The 7,488-nt window shown below is 41.7% G+C and overlaps 1 non-coding gene across 1 annotated transcript; it reads right to left on the bottom strand.

Moving 5' to 3' along the window:
* Positions 1–4,882: 4,882 nt before the first annotated feature.
* Positions 4,883–4,955, bottom strand: TRNAE-UUC (transfer RNA glutamic acid (anticodon UUC)). Its single transcript has one exon. It is a non-coding gene; the product is annotated as a tRNA-Glu (tRNA).
* Positions 4,956–7,488: the final 2,533 nt, after the last annotated feature.

Genomic DNA, 7,488 nt, shown 5'->3' with positions numbered 1-7,488 from the left:
GAAAGTACAGGATCACTGGAGGGATCGAATAAAAAATGCATGGTGACAAGCTTGTAACAATCCCTCGACCCCTCCACAAAACCCCACAAAGCTATTAAAAATGTTTAAGTTGCCTGCATTTTGCATCTGACAAGTTCATTAATTAAGCACTCTCTGTACAAGGGGTGGTCTGGAAGGAGAGAGGGGAGAAAGCCTGGGTGCAAGAGCTCTGGGAATGCTGCTGCCTTGGTCTTTATGGTTTTAGCAATAACAAAAGAGCAGAACCTTAACAAAGAAAACGAAAGAACTTCCCATGATATCAAGTAGTTCCTTTATTTCTAAATGAATGGGTGGAATAATTAAAGAAAAATCACAACTGCTTTCTTAGAACGTGAATCCACTGATTTGTCAGCAAATACTTAACGATGATGCAATATATACCAGCCACCATTCCAGGGGCAAGTTGAAAGCAGCACAGACAAGCTCCTTTCTCTTCTGGGTCTTACCTTCCAGTGAGGGAACAGAGACAATAAAGAAATCATGCAAGAGTACACAAGAAATCACTAGTGTTATGATGAGAAAAAAAAAAACCAGGGAGAGCCCAGCTAGAAAGACGGGGAGGCTTCCTTAGACTGGAAGGCGAGAGAAGGCGTCTGGGAGGAGATGATGTTTGTACCACATCCTGAATAAGGAGGCAGCCGTGCAAGCAAGGGGGGGATCAAGCAGCCAGGGAGTCAGGCAAGCATCTTGACTCTCTGTGCCAATGGAGAGAAACATTGAAATGAGCATTCTAAAAAATTGTGGCTAATTCAAAAGTGATAAATATTTGCCCTTGAATGTATTGTTGAAGATACACATCCAGAAGGCTGATGCATTCCCCCCATGGCACACCTGCATCTCAGAAACTCAGATTTGGTTCACTACTCCGGGTCCTGCCTGGGCAGGTGCAGAAGGCGTATGGGGTGTCTGTGAAAACACACGGTTACAAGCCAGGTGCAACCACCGTCCCCCTGGAGTGAGACCTGTGAGACGTCCTGAAGGATTAGGCTTCCTGAAGGGAGCGCCTTATTCTCTCTGTTTAGGAGGAGAAGGATAGAGGCTGAGAAGTTAGCTTAGGTTGAATGAAGACCCAAGTTTGGCTATAGCAACTGGCAAGCAAAGTTTGGGGCCAATGACCAGATAGGTTTGGCTGAAGCAAGAGATTTTCCGAGGGACTAAAGAGAAAGGGCCATAGTGAAAGAGGATGGGGGTTTTGATGGAGGGCATCCAAGGGTGAGCTGAGGCATTTGGATTTCACGGGGCAGGTGGTGGAGGGCCTTGGTAGTGCTTGGAAGTGGATTTGTTGTAGACGGGACACCCACACGTGTCCATCTCCCTGGAGGAGGATGCCCAGGGCCTGTTCCCTCCCTCTCACCCCCATCCCTCCCCTTCATCCCTCCCCTACCAGTAGGACCAGTCTGGGAAGCTGGGCTCATGCCTCACTTGTCTGGTTAAATATGCTCCACCCTCCAGATGTAATGGTCCCCTCCCCTGAGTGCCCAGGTTTATAAGGCAAAGGTTGCCATGACAACGGCATAGCGGAACTATCCAGTAGGATTTACACCCAGCCATGCCAGAGAAAGCTAATGTTTGGAGTGTCCATCAGTTAGTGGAAATTAGGGACAAGCCTCATGCTCGGGTCAGTCTTGGAAGGTAAACAGAAGCTTCCATCTGACAGGAAACAAACAGAGGCCCAGAAACCAGGCTGGCACTCAGCAGTTGGTGGACATTGGTCAGGGATCCGGTTTCCTTGCTTATTCCCTTTCAAAAGTTAAAGTTGCACTGTGATATTTGTCACTTAAAATCTTTCACTGCTTTCTCATTTCTTTTTTCTTTTTTTTATTAATTAACTAATTTATTTATTTTTGGCTGCTTTGGGTCTTCGTTGCTGCATGCGGGCTTTCTCTAGTTGTGGCGAGCGGGGGCTACTCTTAGTTGCAGTACGCAGGCTTCTCATTGCGGTGGCTTCTCTTGTTGTGGGGCATGGGCTCTAGGTGCGTGGGCTTCAGTAGTTGTGCAAGCAGGCTCAGTAGTTGTGGCGCACAGGTTTAGTTGCTCCGCAGCACGTGGGATCTTCCCAGACCAGGGCTCGAACCCGTGTCCCCTGCGCTGGCAGGCGGATTCTTAACCACTGCACCACCAGGGAAGTTCTGCTTTCTCATTTCTTTTTTTATTTTTTATTTTTATTTTATTTATTTATTTTTAAAATTTATTTATTTATTTTTGGCTGCATTGGGTCTTCGTTGCTGCACGCGGGCTTTCTCTAGTTGCGGCAAGTGGGGGCTACTCTTCATTACGGTGCGCATGCTTCTCATGGCGGTGGCTTCTCTTGTTGCGGAGCATGGGCTCTAGGCACGCGGGCTTCAGTAGTTGTGGCGCACGGGCTTAGTTGCTCCATGGCATGTGGGATCTTCCCGGACCAAGGCTCGAACCCGTGTCCCCTGCATTGGCAGGCGGATTCCTAACCACTGTGCCACCAGGGAAGTCCTCTCATTTCTATAGTGACTTGCCCTCGTACACTCTCTCTCTTTCTTGTTATCTGTCACCCTACAGTTTTTCCTGGGATGAAATTCAGTTCTACTACATTCCCAAAGCCACTCCAACCTCATGCAGAGATCAGGAGGGGTAACTGGGCCTCCCGTATCTGGTCTTTTAGTAGAGATGTGATTAAGCCTCAAACCTAAAGTTTGGAAAGAAAAAAAATGTAATTCTAGCTACAGTTATTTTCCAATCGCTTTGCAAACCTCTCTCTCCTTCTCTGTCATTCATTCACAAAAATAAGCAGGTTCCTTTTAAAATTCTTTTGTCTTAGTGGCTCTTTTCAGGAATTTGGGGCGTGGCTTTCAAACGGCACCTCTAAATTCCAATTACTCTGCCACACTCGCCATGCAACTGTAGGTGAACCGTGATTCTTTAGTAAAGGGAAGGATGTATTTCAGGAAGGCTGCTGTGGTTTTTGTCAGCAGCTGTTGAGGGGAAATGCACACCATAGTCTCAGCTATAATACTTACCAGTATGTCTCTATGATTGTAATATAGCAACTCATACTATACTAAATGGTCACCAAAGGAAACATATGCTTGATTTGTGCTATTTCAAAGAAAAGTAACCTCAAGTGAATTATATTCGATTTGCATGTAAGCATTTCTGTCTCTGTTAATATGCTGATCAGGCAAAATTACAAACTAGCTAGTTATATACCCTCACATCTCCTTTGGGGGCCCTCCTTCCCCAAATTCAAAGCTGAACCTCCTTTTCTGTGCCAAGTACTCTCATTCTCCTCAAACCCATCTGGGCAGAAAATAAGTGATGGATTATTTTAACAAATAGCCAAATGCATATTCAGAGCTAAGTGATCTGATAAGATAATCCAATTCACCCAGAAGTGAGAATCACTAATAAGCATATCTCTCTGAGAACTATTAGTATCCTAGAAAAGGTATAGCAGCAATAATAACAAAAGAAAAAAGAAAGAAAGAAAGAAAGAAAAGAAAGAAAGAAAGAAAGAAAGAAGAAAGAAAAGGATACATTCATGAGATTAGTCATTGGAACATTATTTGCAATAGCAAAAGATTGGAAACAACTCAAATATTTATCAATACAGGCAGAACTAGTTGAAAACTGTGATACATGTATGCAATGGAGTACTAGACAGCTATAAAAAGAAATGAGAAATGTTTTTATATGCTGTTATAAATTAATCTTTAAGATATTTTATTAAGTGAAAAAAGTAAGATTAAAAAAACCCCTGTATATAATATACTACCTTATAATTGAAAAAGGAGGGATAAGAATGCATATATATATATATACATGTATATATATCCATACATATATATTTACATATAATAAAGATACATATTTATATATAATAATCCCAAACCTAACAAAAATCACTGAAGTGGGAAAGAAGAAAGAGAATGGAGAAGACAGAGAAGGTAGACTTCTCTGAATATACTTTGCTTTGTAGCTGCAATTTAGAAACCAACTGAGTGTTTTATCAAATTATAAAACAAAATTAAATTTAATAAGCAATTCCTAAAAGAAAAAAGAAAACCAAAATGAATGAATGAACCCAACCAGGTATCAAATTGATGGCATAACCACACTGAGGAGAATGATTTCAAATGGCTTTAAACTCTGATTTGTCTATACATCCCTAGAGAATTATACCCTAAAAACAAAACAACAAAACCGTTAAAAAATCTTGAACGGGTTTTAGTAATCATATTGTTAGGAATAATATTGATGTTGCTAGTCTAAACTTATTAAAGACATATTATCAGGTAGCACAATCACACTGATTTTGTTAATGTCATTAGGAACTAATCTCAGTGTAAGAAAAAGGTGTACAAATGTAAAATCATAGGGATTAAGTAAAAACCCTGGAATCCTAAATTTTAATTGGTAACCTTGGTATGAGCTCATGAAGTCATTTCTCTTTAAAAAAAAATGTATACCCTGGTTCAGCCCTAGACCTAGAAATAATGACCAACTCATTATTAACGAGTGCTTTTGTGGGCAGGTTGTGGTCTCCAGTATCACATTTCACATGTGAGAACTAGCATTTCTTAGATAGATGGCTGATTCCAGGTCTGGGCAAAAAATATAAAAGATGAACAAGTAAGTAAGTAAGTTATCAAAAGGAACTTCGAGGTGACTTGTAGAGGCTACTGCTGGTGAAAGACAGGGCAACTTGAGTATTGATAAGAATAATAGTGGCAATGGATGGGAATATACCAAACATGTATAAATCAATGAAATCATAGTAATACTAATAAAAGATTCTTTCAGGGGTGCTCATGAACCAACTGGTGACTTAATTTTTTTGGGGGGCTGCCTCGCATGCCTTGTGGGATCTCAGTTCCCTGACCAGGGATCGAACCTGGGCCCCCTGCAGTGAAAGTGCCAAGTCCTAACCACTGGACCACCAGGGAAGTCTCACTGGGGACTTAAGAAACTAGTAAATAGAGGAAAAGAGTCAAGAACATTTGGTTTCTCAGAGGTACGTTTATCCTGTGTCTTCCACCTCTTAGGTGAAAGAGAAATAATAGAACAAAAATATGATTCTGTGATCCTGAATGAAGTAATGGATCCAGCCAATAATCATCAATGGCAGCTAACATCACAACATGAGAGACAATCTGATATTTTGTGTCTCTTGATGGAAGTACACAATACCATGTATGAGGTATTGTTGCCAAGAGATGGAACCTGAACTTGACCAAATATCTAGACTTAATTACCAGGAAATACAGGGGACAGTGGAATACAGTCCATGACACCACGTGGATACAATCAGCAAAACCCCAAACCTGAGAAACTTTACAGCTTTTTCAATGAATACATTGCAAAGAAAAATGGAGGGAAAGAAGGAAACATACACAAGTAAAGTGACGTAAGAGACATATCAACCATCTGTAATGGGTGGTCCTTGTTTAAGTTCTACATAAAAAAAAAAAAAAAACCCAAACTATAAAGAAGTCTTTTAAGACACTCCAGGAAATTTGAACACTAATTGGATTTTTGATGATGTTGAGGGATTACTGTTCAGTTTATTTCTGGTGTGATAATAGTGTGGTATGTTTTAAAAAAGAAGTCCTTCTAGAGATTCAAACAGAAGTCCTTACTTGTAAGTACTTACTTATTTTATATACTTACTTATATAAAATCCTATTATTATGTGTAGGCCTTGCAGGGGCGGGTACTAATCCAGTAGCATGTGGGTTGGTGGGGTTTTATTATATTATTCTCTCTGCTTTTGTGTATGTTTGAAACTTCTCATAATAAAACAGTTAAAAATAGTATAACAGAGAGAGGGAAAACAATTTGACCCAGAGAATAGATAGCAGTCATTTCAGTCCTTGGAGGCACCAGGAAGAATGCTTTCCTGGGGCCCTCAAATCATGCAGAAGTGACCAAATGGTCTGCTTTTGCCAGACATCCCTGCTCAGGAAATTCGTCTTTGACAGCTCTATTTCACTGTGCAGTTCTGTGTCCTTCTTCTGATTCCCTAAAAATTGGTGTCTGTGACTCTCTGCACAGCCCTGGCGAACCCCACGTGGGCTGTTCATCAAGTTTGCTGAACTGTCACACAGTCTAGGGGTCACTGATCCCCCCCGGACTCTGCTCAGTGCTATTGATTCCTGCCTGCTGCCCTGTGGTCTTGTGACCTCCTGCAATGCCCGGTGGCCTGCGTTTCCTGCCCCTCAATGAGCACTCTTGCCTGCTCCATGGTTTCGCGTGCCGCAGGGAGTGCAGTGTGATACCTAGTAAAGTCTCCAGCAACAATAGGGTTCAAGGTTGGCCCCCGCTGCAGAGGAGTTAAGCCTTATCTGCTTTCAGCACCACTCTCCCTGTGGTACTTAGCCAGACTTGTGGAAGGTTTTCAGAGCAATCGTTTTGCAAGCTGTTGCTGCTAACCCTGGCTCTAGCCCCAGAGACGACCTTTCTCCAGGCTGCATTATTTATGTGTATCCTGCAGCCTCACTAGGGAAGTGTGTTTTGGCCCTCAAACAAAGATTACTGTCTCCTCTATGACCTCAAAATACTTCCTTGCACATGGCTGTCCACTGGGATGCTTTGCTGAAGTTTGCTGACTTTTTATTTTAGTTGCTTGGGATTGTTTCATTCCTAAGGTACCAGGGGTATCACTTTGGGGATACTTAGTACAAATAATTTTTAAAATACGTGCTACAGATATGGGTGCAATTTTCAAAGCCAAGTCCCAGAAGTCTCTGGAGCCATGGACAGTGGCGCTGACCAAGGTAAAGAGGACAGAATGTATTCTAGGATTTGGAACTAGTATGGCATAGCAGTTAGGACCATGGCCATTGGCAGGCCTGACCTGGGTTTAGAAATGAGCTCTGCGATAGCAGTGTGATTTTGAAAAATCAGCTAACTCCACAGAGCTTGAGTTTCCTTAGCTTGATTATAGTACTTGTCTCGGGGCAGGGGTGTTGTTGGAAAGAGTAAAAGAGAGAGACATGATGGGTATGCTTACCACATAGTGACTGCTCATTATATAGTAATTATTCAGATAGTATTACAAACTAATCACAGTATATAGTCATAGTTCTTACAATGACAGCTTTCAAAACTCATAGCACTTCATACACACATCTAATATAACTCAATATTTTGTACTGTAATTATTTTATTGAATAGTTTCCTATCCTACACTAAATGGCAGACACTGGCTCTTATTTGTTTATTTTTCTCCCTAGTATTCAGCATGTGCCTTGGTACCTAACAGGTACTCAATATTTGTTGCTGGAATGAATGGTTGCCAGGCTTATCAGGAAGAAGGGAAACTGCCTGTTTTTAGTCATAAGACACAGCGCATATGTGCACACTTATGGACCGCCACATCCACGATAAAAATATTGACGTTCTCCAAGCACTGGATTTGCTGTTACTTCTCTTAGAAGTGGCTACAGAAGGTGACTTCGGGGGTTTCCTGTGAACCTT

Source organism: Balaenoptera acutorostrata, chromosome 3, assembly GCF_949987535.1.
Source record: "Balaenoptera acutorostrata chromosome 3, mBalAcu1.1, whole genome shotgun sequence".
Taxonomy (NCBI): Eukaryota; Metazoa; Chordata; class Mammalia; order Artiodactyla; family Balaenopteridae; genus Balaenoptera; species Balaenoptera acutorostrata.
This window is presented reverse-complemented; position numbering and strand designations above follow the sequence as displayed.